This window comes from Peromyscus leucopus, chromosome 18 (assembly GCF_004664715.2).
Source record: "Peromyscus leucopus breed LL Stock chromosome 18, UCI_PerLeu_2.1, whole genome shotgun sequence".
NCBI classification, from domain to species: Eukaryota; Metazoa; Chordata; class Mammalia; order Rodentia; family Cricetidae; genus Peromyscus; species Peromyscus leucopus.
Genome location: NC_051078.1, coordinates 40,247,555 through 40,260,491, shown reverse-complemented (window position 1 = coordinate 40,260,491; position 12,937 = coordinate 40,247,555). Strand labels below are relative to the sequence as shown.

General features: G+C 42.7%; 1 protein-coding gene across 2 annotated transcripts in view; it reads right to left on the bottom strand.

Moving 5' to 3' along the window:
- Ano4 (anoctamin 4) overlaps nt 1–12,937 on the bottom strand; it is a 395,425-nt gene that overhangs the window by 381,770 nt on the left and 718 nt on the right. The window lies entirely within an intron of this gene.

Below are 12,937 nucleotides of genomic sequence, written 5' to 3'. Positions count from 1 at the left end.
ATGGATCATAATGTAAATATCTGTGTTTCCTGATGGTCTTAGGTGACCCCTGTGAAAGGGTCATTCAACACCCCCCCAAAGGGGTCACGACCCACACTAGAAAAATAATTAAAGTCAGACTGAGAGATTAGAAAAATTAACGGTGGAGATGGTCCATACATCAAACAGTCAATATTCTAATTGAAGTTCTTTGTGAAAAGTTTTAGGAGAAAAAAAAAAGGAAAAAAATAAACTGTTGGCTATTTTTATACAGAAAAAAAAGAAAAAGAACTGATAACAGAGACAAAGAGAGAAGGACAGATTATGCAAGCAAGCTGTGTTCCGTGACATCATCCCTGAAACGCACCGAGAAGGCCTCCCTGGTCAACACTGTGCCTTTGAAAGTCATTTATCTGTTGTTCTAAGCAAGGGGGCTCTGGGTAACAGAATCTGTCTTCAGGGGACCACTCAGCTGAAAGTGTGAGCAAATTAACACACGTGTGTCTCAAATTATTCTCACTCTATTGATAAACAACATGATCTAACAACACCCACAAATCGGATCCGATGCACCTCACCTTTCATCTGCTCTACAGAGAGAAAGACCTAGACTTGCCTAGTCCTGCCACTGAAACCTGTTAAGTATGTAGGAACACGGAACAAAAATTATTAATAGAGAATAATAATTAGTCTGATCTGAGAGGTTTAAAAAACTTAAAGCACTAAGTAATAAAAATATGCAAGAAGCCGGGTGCTCAAAAGGCTAAGTATTACTCAAGAACGAGTTAGCACAGTCAATTTAGAGTTACTTAAAATATATGATGAGAATGTCTAATGTTAAGAAATTGTAAGTAAAGGCACAAGAGCAATTATAAAAAATAGAAAACCACAAATTTCCAGAGCCCTTCATTGGGTTCAGGAGTAGAACTCGGGTAGAGAATGAGAGACAGGATTTAATGGAAATTTCAAATTAGTAAAAGGAAATAACTAAGAAAACTGCAAAGAAGAAAAGACAGTAAAAAGTAAGATGCTAGAACATTGCCCAAGCGTATTAGTGACAGCAGCAGTACATGCAAACAAACGCCTTGATGCTGCTATTTAAAAAACTGTGAGATGGATTTACAAAAACAAATTATTGTTGATGAAAGACACATCTAAAACATGACTCAGGAAACAATGAAGTAACAGATCCAGAATGATCTGAAATGATAACATATCACGCAAATATTATCCCAAATAAACCCAAGGCCTGTGTTACCTTTAGATGAAAAGGCAACAAAAGAAGCAGCAATAGACACAGACATTTCAGGGTTCGATTCTCCAGGAAGATATGAAAAGCTCAAAGCTGTGCACTCAAAGTAACTACAAAATGTATGAATAAATTGAAATTAGTATACTGATTTTTGACACTACAAAGAAAGATCGGCACATTCAACACCAGATGGAGAGAGTTTCACATAGATTTAGTAAGTGATTGGCTGGACAAGTAAAAATGTAGTGCAAACACACACACACAAGTAAAAGGAAGGAAGATGATCATTAGGACTGGGAAGAGGACAATAGAGGGTAATGGGGGGAGGAGGGAGAGATGATCAAAATGTATTATGTATATGTATGAAACTCATTATTATGTGTGACTAACATATGCTAATGAAACATTTTTTAAGCTAAAGAGATCTAGGGAGTTGGTTCAGTGGGTAAAGGGACTGTCAGGCAAACATGATCTTAACAGTCAGTTTGAATCACTGAGTCCTAAAAAAAAGTCAGAAGGCATGTGCTTGTGACCCCAGCATTTGGGGGGCAGACTTGCAAAGACAAGTGGCTCCCTGAAACTGACCAACCACCAGCTTAGCCAAATCAATGAGCTTCAGGTCCTGTGAGAGACCCTGTCTCAAAAACAAGGGTTGACAACAGTCGCAAAAAGACGCCCCACATTGACCTCTGGCTTTCACAAACACACACACAAAAAGTTGCATAACATAAATAATCTCAGTGTAAGCCTCGCTTCAGAGAACACACATTCTTAATTCCTTTTATTACACTTTTTTTGTGTGTATGTGTATGGTGTGCATACATGCCACAGCACATGTATGAAGGTCTGATGATAGCTTGTGGGAGTCCATTCCTGAGATAGAACTCAAGCCAGCAGGCTTGGTGGCAGACTCCTTTGCCCCCTGAGACATCTCACCAGGCCCTTTACATCTTTACCTAGTAAGCCTATATTGTACTATTACAAAACTTGATGATACATGAGATCATAGAGTAAATGCCAACAATTACAAAACAAATCGATCTCATCAAACGGTATTTCTTTCTAACTTTAATCTGTGATATCATATGTATTTTTGGGGGGGGCAATGGAACAGAGGAAGAGTGGTAACAATTACGTGTGTGTGTGTGTGTGTGTGTGTGTGTGTGTGTGTGCATGCACACATGTGCTCTTGCACAAGTGCCCACCCCAGAACTACAGATCAAGATCTCCATTTCAACGAGATACCCATGGGACTTACTTGCTACCTCATTAAAACAAAAGGCATTTCTCCATGGCTTAACTTTAATGCTTGTTGGTGATATTTTCAAAAGCCTGGAAACCATCCAAAGATAGTTTTAAGGGTCTGTGTGATCTAGCCTGTGCTGAGAGCTGGGAGAAGCACAATGTGTCAGGAAGGGCAAAACCCAAGGAAATATAAAACTGCAGAGCACAGATAGCCTGAGGCCATAGAGAGAGATGACAGCCGCAACACTCCTCAAGCAGTTGTACCTCAGAAAGATCTGCTCTGAGGAGGAAAGACCTTTTAAAAAAAGAAGCCTTATTAGTTGAAGGGTTAACACCCTTACAATAAGATGCCCACTCCCTGGTTCACGGTCCAGTGAAAATCATCACAAGATAAACACATCACACAAGTGCCATAAAGAGAATTCACCTTGCAAAGTACATCCGTGTAAGAGGAAGTTGCTGAGGAAAATTGCCCGCAGGTGCAGAAGAACAGACGCTGTGGTGGGGCCCTCCCACCACCAGGCAAATCGCAAGTTAGATGAGCATCACCTCTGGGATGAATTCTGAGGGATTTAGCTCAAACTGCCCCCCCCAAAAGAAAAACCACAACACAGGATGCTGTGCTGCAATGTCCCGTTGGCTGTGTAGAAACATTTCTAACATCCTCTTTTTTTCCACCTAGTCTCCCAGAGACTTTCTTCTTTGTGTTGTGACTGACAGTCACCTGTTCTAAAATGCACTGGCGCCTCCTATGAACAGCTGGCACAGAGCAGCTCCAGATGCAAACAGATGTGTGGGGAGTTCTCGCTAAGCTACTGACAAATCCATCCAAATGTAGAGTAAGCCTGCCTCCGTAGCTTCTTCTGTAAAACCAGGTCTCTCTAATGCTGCGATAAAGACAAACAGCACGCCATGAGCTCTGCCCTGCTCTGCTCCGGGCATCTCCTGGCATTACAGTGGCTGTGCATCAGTTCCTTGTGTTCTATGCCCACTTCCAGAAGCCAGGCCAGGCTGCACGAACACTTGAGCAGCACATCCTCACCATCCTCTTCCCGATCTGAGGAAGAACCACATTCTCTCAGGCAGCCATGTCCGTGGTGCCTGGCTCTCTCTGTCCCATGTACACAAGGCACAACGAATGTTTGCCAGATGCCTCCAGAAAGATTTCAAACACTTTAGCCACCATTCACGCATTTTAAACACCATGCCTGATACTCATTATCTCAGCTTCTCTTGACTCCACTCTAGCAGCGGGCACCTAACAGAAGTCCTTTCGTGAACCTTAACTAGAGAACTCTCTCCTTTCCTCCTCAAACCTACTTAATTCTGTGCTGAAAAATCACACATTTCATGTTCGTTTTCCTCAGAGAATAAAGACCTGAGCCTTAGTATTATATTAAGATTCATTAAACAGGCAAGTTTTATTTGTACTTCCAGAAACAACAGTGCTGAGCACACAGTAAGCCTTACACAAAGGGTAGAGTGAATTATTTTTTTCTAGAACCTTCCTTGGGAGCCACAGATGAAGGATCTGTCTACGTTTACATTCTCATAGAAAAGTCCACATCAGTGTTTGTTACGAGTTGGATGTCTGTGTCCGCAAGACTTTTATTAGCACAGGTTGAAGCTGTGACCCCTGATGTATTTGATGTAAGCTCTTTAGAAGGTAACTGGCTTTGGAAGGTAGGGCCTCATGGTAAGATTAGTGCACATAAAGAAAACAAATATATTGTTCTCCCCTGAGCACACGCCTAGGAGGGTCCAAGTCAACCACAATGAAGAGGCACTTTCCACCGGGGAGAACTGTCTAGAAATAAATGTCTGCTGTTGAAACCCCTCCATCTACGGTGTTTTGTTATATCTAGCCTGGGATATTCTCAGACGCTTTTATAAAAGATGCATATAGAATGTTTTACAGGAAAGAAGTGAAATGACTCTTCATCGAATCAAAACAAAATTTCAACTTACTTTTACCCCAGGAAGGAACTTACACCATGTGAAGGGCTGAAAGTCAAAGAATAGTCCCTATACGCTTTGCAGAGAGTCCTTAGTCAAAGGATCCGAATCAGTGCTGACCATGACTGTCTGTGTTGCATAATAAACCAGCATGCCAGGAGGTGATGGGGAAACAGAAGTCCTCAGCTAGCTCCTTGGAGTCATTTGTAGTGAAGCATGAGTCCTAGCCGGCTAGCATGTGTCTCATTTCACAGTAGCAAGAATGCTTTTTCTTCTCTTCAGCATGTTCATGGGGTATTTTTGTTTTGTTTTGTTTTGTTTGGGGGTGGGGAAGCTAAAGGCAATTTTGTTTGTAAATTTCAATAGGAAAACAAAATCTCAAAGACGTGTGCAATATTGTCTTCAATGGTGTAGTTGCTGCTAAGTTGCCCATGCTCCAGAAAATTCCAATCATTGTGCATGCAGACAACCCTAATTAAGCTCTGGGACACACACACACACACACACACACACACACACACACGCACACGCACACGCACACGCACACGCACACGCACACGCACACACATGCACACACAGGTGCACATTCACGGGTGTGTGCACAGGGACTCATGCACACACACACCACACACACACACACACACACACACACACACACACACACACGCACACGCACACACACACACACACACCACACACACACACACATGCGCACGGAACACACACTCATGAAACATGAAAGCATGAGGGGACTTGTTAAGAAGTAGGGTGAAAATTTCAGCAGGAGAAATGGGGATGAGACAAAGCTACAGGGCAAAAAGGACTAAAATTCATGATATACATTTATAAGACTGTCAGAGAATAAAAAGAAAACTTGAAAAGTGTGTGTAAAGTTGGGGACAGCCAGATGCACCTGTCATCCTCGCTACTCAGGTAGCTGGAGGTGGAAGGTTATTTGAGCCCAGGATTTCAGGGCCAGCCTGGAGAACACAGAGATCATATCTCTAAAAGGAAAACAACAGCTTTGGGAAGGGTGGATGGACCACTCGACTGTTCTCTGCTACAGCCCAGTCCAGAGTCCCCTCAGCCCTCCTGTCAGGCAGGCAGCCAAAAGCCAGTCACATGCCAGGCATGGTACTAGGCACCAAGAACACAGAGATGGAAGAAATGGAGCTTTCACTCTGGGATCTTACAACACACTCGTTGCAGTACAAAACAGGAAGCTACTGGGTAAGTCTTTCTTTAGCTTCGTTAAGACATCCTGGAAGAGTGATATAGAAATATAGGATATAGATATGATAGGATGAAAGGGTAGGTTATTGAATCTACTTTTAAAGAGCAACAACTTGCTTAAAAATGTTTTACATTGCTATGGATTTTAGTTTATTGATACAAATTTAAAGTTAATTTTGTTATACTGTACATATATTTCTACTCTTGTTTAAGGTATTATGTTTAAGCAACTCATTTAAAATTGCAATGTATAATTAAGAAATACAGATTAATAATCAGTCATCTATGATAACCATGCTTATAGTTATGTTAGTTAAGTTTTCTAGATATACATAGATGTATTTCAATTAGGTAGGTGATCTTCAAACACTTCAAAGACCTGTGGAATATGGCATTTAGAATGTTTTAAAAACTTAAGACTTTTCTGGACAGTGAGACATGTCTGCTCATGGCAGCACCAATTACTTCAAAGAGGAAGATGGGCAACAAAGACACTCTGTATGGAATTTATCTTCTCCTTGGCACAAAATGGCCATTTGGGCAAGAAACTGCTCTTGCCTGGACTATGTGACAAGATGTTATATAAACTGGACATACAGGACCCATAGGAAGATGACCACTGAACTCTGTAAGGCGAGATGGTCTTTTAGGTTCCTGCTTCACATAAGAAACTGCCTGACATTCTACAGGACACAGAGAGAAATGACTGAGAGATTCTAGGTTGAAGATGGATGTCCCAATGTTGCAGAGGAACTTTGGATGACTGTCCAGGCAGGCAGCTGTCTCTGTCATTTCCAGAAAGTTGCTTACAATACATTTCCTGTTTACTTAAGTAATATTATATCCTTCTGGAGTCTTTGATGTGGTTGAAGACTAGATAGTTATAATTTTCCTAAGTTATGATAAAAGATAAATTAGATGTGAAACTTTAGACTCACAAATATAGGATAGATAGAATATTTTCTTTAATTTTGCCAAATACAAATAGACTCAATATTGTAACTGTAATTCTTGATTGATAACTGTTCTATTATATGTAATTTTACTATGTTAAAGTTAAAACCTTCCTTCTTGATTAGACAGAAAAGGGGAGGTGCTGTGGGATGTAGTTCTGTATGCTGTGAATATGTGTTGCTCTGATTGGTTGATAACATGCTGATTGGCCAGTAGCCATGCAGGAAGTATAGGTGGTACAAGCAGATGAGGAGAATTCTGGGAAGAGGAAGGCTGAGTCAGGAGTCACCAGCCAGACATAGAAGAAGCAAGATGACAATGCAGAACTGAGAAAAAGTACCAAGCCATGTGGCTAAACATAGATAGGAATTATGGGTTAATTTAAGTGTAAGAGCTAGTCAGTAATAAGCCTGAGCTAATGGCCAAACATTTATAGTTAATATAAGCTTCTGTGTGTTTACTTGAGGGATGGGAGTCAGAAAGATTTGTCCTGACCACCAGCTGGCCAGGACACAGGAAAACTTCCAACTACAGAAGAGGCACCATGTGACATGGAGAAGATGTCAGGAGAACAAATGAGATCTGGATAGGGAAGGTGGAGGTATATTTCAGAGAATGCACCCAAGAAACCAAGAAAATCCTCATCTCCTGTTCCCCTAAAGTGTACGATGTAGCCAAGGGCAAGAAGGGTGGGTAGATGGACCCCAATCCTTGGCAGAGTGAGGCCAGAACAAAGTTTCAAGCAGAGAAATAACAGAATGAGGTATGTAGGTGGGACCAGCCGCTGAGATGCTGCTGCTGTGGTCGGCCTGAGCAATGGTGCTGGCCAGGGTAAGGGAGAGGAATAAACCAAAGTGAAACAGCTTAAGTAGAAGAATCAACAGGACTTGGTGGGTGAGTGTCTCGGCTGGATGAAGCAGTTGATGGGAACAGCTAGTACAGAGAACAGCCAGCCTTCCACATCTGCAGATTCTGCATGCAAGCAGTCAACTGATCATAGAAAATTTTTTTTTTTACAAATTGTGTGTGTACTTGTCTGCTGTTTTGTTTTTGTTGTTTTCATTAAATTCAGTAGCTGTCCCTTAAGCAACTGTTTTGCTAATCGGCAGGTGCAACTCCACAGATACCGAGTTTGGCCACATTGGCTGTGGCCACGCAAGATTCTATTCCCTCAGGCACCAGCTCTATCACTGCTAAAGGGAACTTTATCTAGATCTCTATCCCTCTACAGAACTCAGGACTCAAAGGCTGAGATGAAATTCTGTCCGCTCAGAAAGGCTGAATAGCAAGTAGCTAACCTTCTCTTCTAGCCCGCGTCTCCCCCCACCCCAAATTGGGCGTCCTTCTGCTCAGCCCCCACTTAAGAACCCAAACTACAGATGGTTCCTCCCTACCACTTCCTGTCAGCTAGCTGCTGACTCAGCCTGCTGACCCCAGGTTAGTTTTATTTAATCAAACAAATGCAACACATCTTCACATCATTAAACAAATATTCCACAGCATAAATGAATGTAACACATCTTAAATTAATATTCCAAAACACTTGTTATCCCTGTCTAAACAACACAACCACTTCTGTAGCACCCACATTGTATTAGGTATTATCAGAGATCCAGAAATTACTAAAAGAATACAGAGGGACACATGCAGATTATATGCAAATGTTCCACGTTGTACAAGGGACTTGGGCATCCATGGATGTGGGGCTCTGTGGACTTTGATGATTAATCTTGACTGCCAATTTGACAGGATCTAGAATGACCTTGGAGGCTTTTCTAGATTAGGTTAGTGGAGATAGGAAGATGCTCCCTAAATGTAAGTTGACCATGCTATGAGATGAGGTCCTAGACACATCTAAAACGCTAGCTGAGAACCAGTGTTCACCTCTCCCTGCTTCCTGACGGAGGATGCAATGTGGCCAGGTGCTGTAACCTCCAGTCATGATGACTTCCCCACCACGATGGACGATACCTTCAAACCAGGAGCCAAAATAAACCCTTCCTTTCTTATGTCATTCGTACCACATGTTTATTTTATCACAACAATGAGAAAAGTAACTAAGACGGATCTCAAGCTCCAGTTACTTTTACTATGGGCCCTTCATACACACTTGCAAGTACCATTGCATCCAAAGCTCACCATGGCCCTACTTTATAGATTTTAAAAGAAGCAACAGCGTAGGAGGTAGATCACTCTACCCAAGGCCACTACCAAGAAGTGCTGGAGGATGACAACCAGGATCCTGGCCTCTGTGGAGGCTGAGCACACTAGCCTCTGCACCTCTCTGGCCACACCCCTGTCTCCTTCATCATGCCCCCAGCTGCCCTGAACTCTGTTGCCTGGCTGCCTCCACTCCCAGAGGCTGTCTCTTTCATCTCTGCTTACACCCGTTGTTGCTCTCAGAATGCCTTCTTTCTCCCCACCAATCTCTAACTACTGTTTCCTCCTCTTCTGGGGAACTGTGGTTGGCCCGTCCCTCTCCACTCGCATCCCCAACCCACTATAGCTCTTCATTTATGAATCTATCTGCTCTGGTTGACTTTGCCATTCGGGAGAGAAACGCTGCTCTTTCCTTCACCCTGGGAACCCTGGGTTCGAGGGAGAGCAGGACACTTGGTTTGAGCTCAGCAACTGGAGACATTCCTGGAAGATGGGAATTTGTAGCTGGAGCTCTCCCACCCCGGGCCGGCAGCCACTCAGACTCAAATAAACACACAGACACTTATATTATTTAAACTGTTTGGTCTAATGGCTCAGGCTTCTTGCTGTCTAGTTCTTACATCTTAAATTAACCCATTTTTTATAAGTCTATACCTTGCCATGTGGCTCATGGCTTTAGCAACATATATTCATAGCAGACAGGACATCCAAAAGCAGGCATTTTGTCTTGTGGACACATTGAGTTGGCCATGGTAACGGGATACGCGAGTCGAAAAGTCTAGCAGACAGCTGGTAGGCAAACCCAGCTCCTGCATGAAAGAAGTTCTGAGTTGACTTCTATGTGGAGACACTTGAATAAAAATGAAGAAGGAGAAGTTACAAGCTGGGCTCCTTCTTCCAGATTCTCTGGATTCACACGTTGCACTGTTGGTCCCTCCCACTCAGTCCACCTGTACCCACTTCCAGTCAGAAGCACGAGCCTGGATATCCATTGTCTTCTAGCCTTGGCTCAAGCCAACCTTTCAGCTAGGTTTCCCACACTCTGACAAACACACGCACGGCTTCATCTCTCTCGCTCTTCCTAACGACACCCACTCACTTCCAGGCTTCAGAGCCAAACTCCCCACATCGGCATTTGGGCTCCCTTATCATCAGAGGCTAAGCGAGTTCCTTAGCCTGTCTGTGCCACACTTTCTTCAAATGAATGGAGTTAACATGGGACTAGTTTCTTGAAAGGTCGTGTGTGACAATTTGCAGAGATAACTCACATAATTATCATTAGTTATTAATACTATTATTAATATTTGTACTATTATTAATCTTTGCATCCAGGCACAACCTACATTCTACTTAATGTCAGAAGACTCTATTCTCCCTAGTTAGGCTTCTCACTAAGAGACAGAATCTGTACCTGGAGCCATTGTCTAGCCCTTGATAAGTATATAACCAAGACTATGGACGTGATTGAGAGTGGGGGTATAAAAGGCCAAGGGCAAAGTGAACACTGACTTACTCTGAGGAGTTAGAAAACAAGCGACTTAGGGAAGTCGAGGGGAGCATGGTCACAACAGTGCCAGCTATGACTTGTATTATCTTCCTGTCTTCTGCTAGCTCTCTCTGCTCTAGCCACATTGCCTTCCTAACTAGCCTTGAATGTGAATAGCTCATCCCTGCCACAGGGCCTTTTTACACTTAGGATCATTTTACCAACCATCTTTCCCCCACCCCCCATACAGTAGAATGCCTTGCTCACTCTCTTCTAACCATTCAGCTCTCTGTTCAAACATCTCCCCAGAGATGCCTCCCCTGTATAAAATAGCCACTATGATACCTCTTTGAGTTCCTTATTACACATCCTGAGATCCCAGATTGCCACTCAAGGCCATCCTTGTAGATCCAAAGAGAAGGCTCTTCCTGGATCAGACATGGGACATGGCTCCACGCTTTCTATCGCATGGCCAGTCATTTCTCCCCAAAACAGACTTGTCACCCATCTTTAGCCTTGTACATATAGTTATGTAATGAGCTAAAAGTGGTTAGGAGCCTAACTATTTAAAGGACAAGGAGAGAAACTTCAATATTGAGTATAAAGGGTTGAGACTTTAAAAATCAAGAGTCTTCCAAATCACCCTGTTCATGGAACAGATGCTCATCAAAGAGCATGCTACAACTATGTATTACCTCCCCCCCTCACCTCACATTCCTAGACTATTTGAGTTTAGGTAGTGGCATAAAAGAAAACGCCATTTTAAAATATAGAAAGAGCACGTTCTAATCCTGTATGGAAAATGCACGTTGGAAGGCAGCTGAGTTACTGGAGTCTGCTGCAGCTGAAATGCATAAGCCAGATCTCTCTAACTAAAACATGAGCTCTACAGTGGAAGTATCCAATCTCTCCACAACCCCAGTGCTAAGGACAGAATTAAAGCATTTATTAGACCAGCCAAATGAATACAAAAATTGGAGCCTCTACAAGCTCTAGGCAAAAATAATTACTTCAGACCACCCTCCATCATGCTAAACCCATATCTAGTAGAACTGAAATGGAGCATTTTCACGAGCAGTTCAATTGTCGGGAAAATGATGTGTGTAGAAGATTCCCAAGCCCCACCCAAAGACATCAGATAATTGTCTTCATAGCATTCCATGAACGGTGAACATACTGCATGTGTTCCAATTTGTTTTTCTTTAAGTAGTTCAGTAAGCTGAAAACTCCAATGGACTAACCCACCTGGGTAGCAACTGAAGTTACTTCACTATGAACCAAGGAATTAACATGGACTTGGTAGCCAGCTGTATTCACGTGTTAGGAAGAGGGGAGGAGGAAAATACTTAAAATAGCACAACTTCTAGATGATACCTGTATTTAAATCAGTTTACTTCCTTTTAAGTGTCTAAAGAAGAACCTGTGTGATTCTTAAGTACCCCCCAAGTTAATCAGCCCCCATTTCTTTTGATTACTGAATATATTTGCTTTTCAAAGTAATTTCACTTATTATGACTTTATCTTCCCCCCTGGGTCCCAGTAAATCTCTAGAGTTTCTAGAAACTTATAAAATTGATTATTATGTAAACCTATTACTGATGGTATCCTGAGGGCAGCATCTACAGTGGTGTAAAAGAAAAAATCAGAAGTTAGACTCTTTGACAGAAAAAGATGTAAATTTAGTGAGGTTTTGGCAATTGAATATGCCTAGAATACCATCAGGATATTGAATTATCCCCCACATAGGAACCCAGGAAAGAGGAAACTGTATGTCAGATGTGTGAGGAATATGAACAGTCACATTCCAGAAAAAAAGAAATATGCTTTGAATGAAAAGAAAAGCATAGGCCATTCTGTATGTCCTTTACAATCTATCCACGGTGTGTTAGTGGTTCCCAAGAATCCATTGCAAATGCCGTGAAATACCCAAATCATCAGGAAGAGAAAAAGAGACCTCACCCCTTTAACCTTGGGGAGATGGTCAGGGACATCACGGGCCTGAGGACCAAGACCTCCACACCCAAGAGCACCCACTGCCTCCCAGCAACCCCAGACTTGCAGGTGTCCCTGCAAAACACTGCCCAAGACTGTTCACAACCTTCCCCTTGAAACTCGGAATGGAGATGTTATCACAGCTGACTGCATGCAGGGGAAGGGCGAGCAGACTGCTAGCTTGCTTCCTTTAACCCACGCGGAGAGAATTGCTTTTTTCCCCACACAAGCAGGAATGTTGATAAGAAGCTGCCCTGCTAGGGTTGCTCACAGGATCTCAAAGCTTCCCGGTGACTGCCTTCAGAACTGTGGGATGCCCTTACATGTCTGTAGGCTTTTAAGTACTCAGATACATATTCTTTAACCGAGAAATGGGGTGAGGGATTCACACCTTTGATTGCCTCAGGACTTTTATTGCCTCGATCTGATTTCCCTTTTGCATCCAAAAAAAAAAAATCGGTGCATATTATTTTAACTCCACGGCATCTGCCAGGGATGTTCTCGCCTCACTTTTACAGATGGAGACATGCTGGAGCAGAAAAGTTTAAATAACTTGCCCAAGGTCAGGCAGGGACAAGGCGGCCTCTGAGCAAACGCGTGTCCCCCAAGTCCAAGGCTCAAACCCTAAGCAGGACCTCACACCCCGCGTCCCTTGTGAGAACTCCAGAGAGAGTGGGATT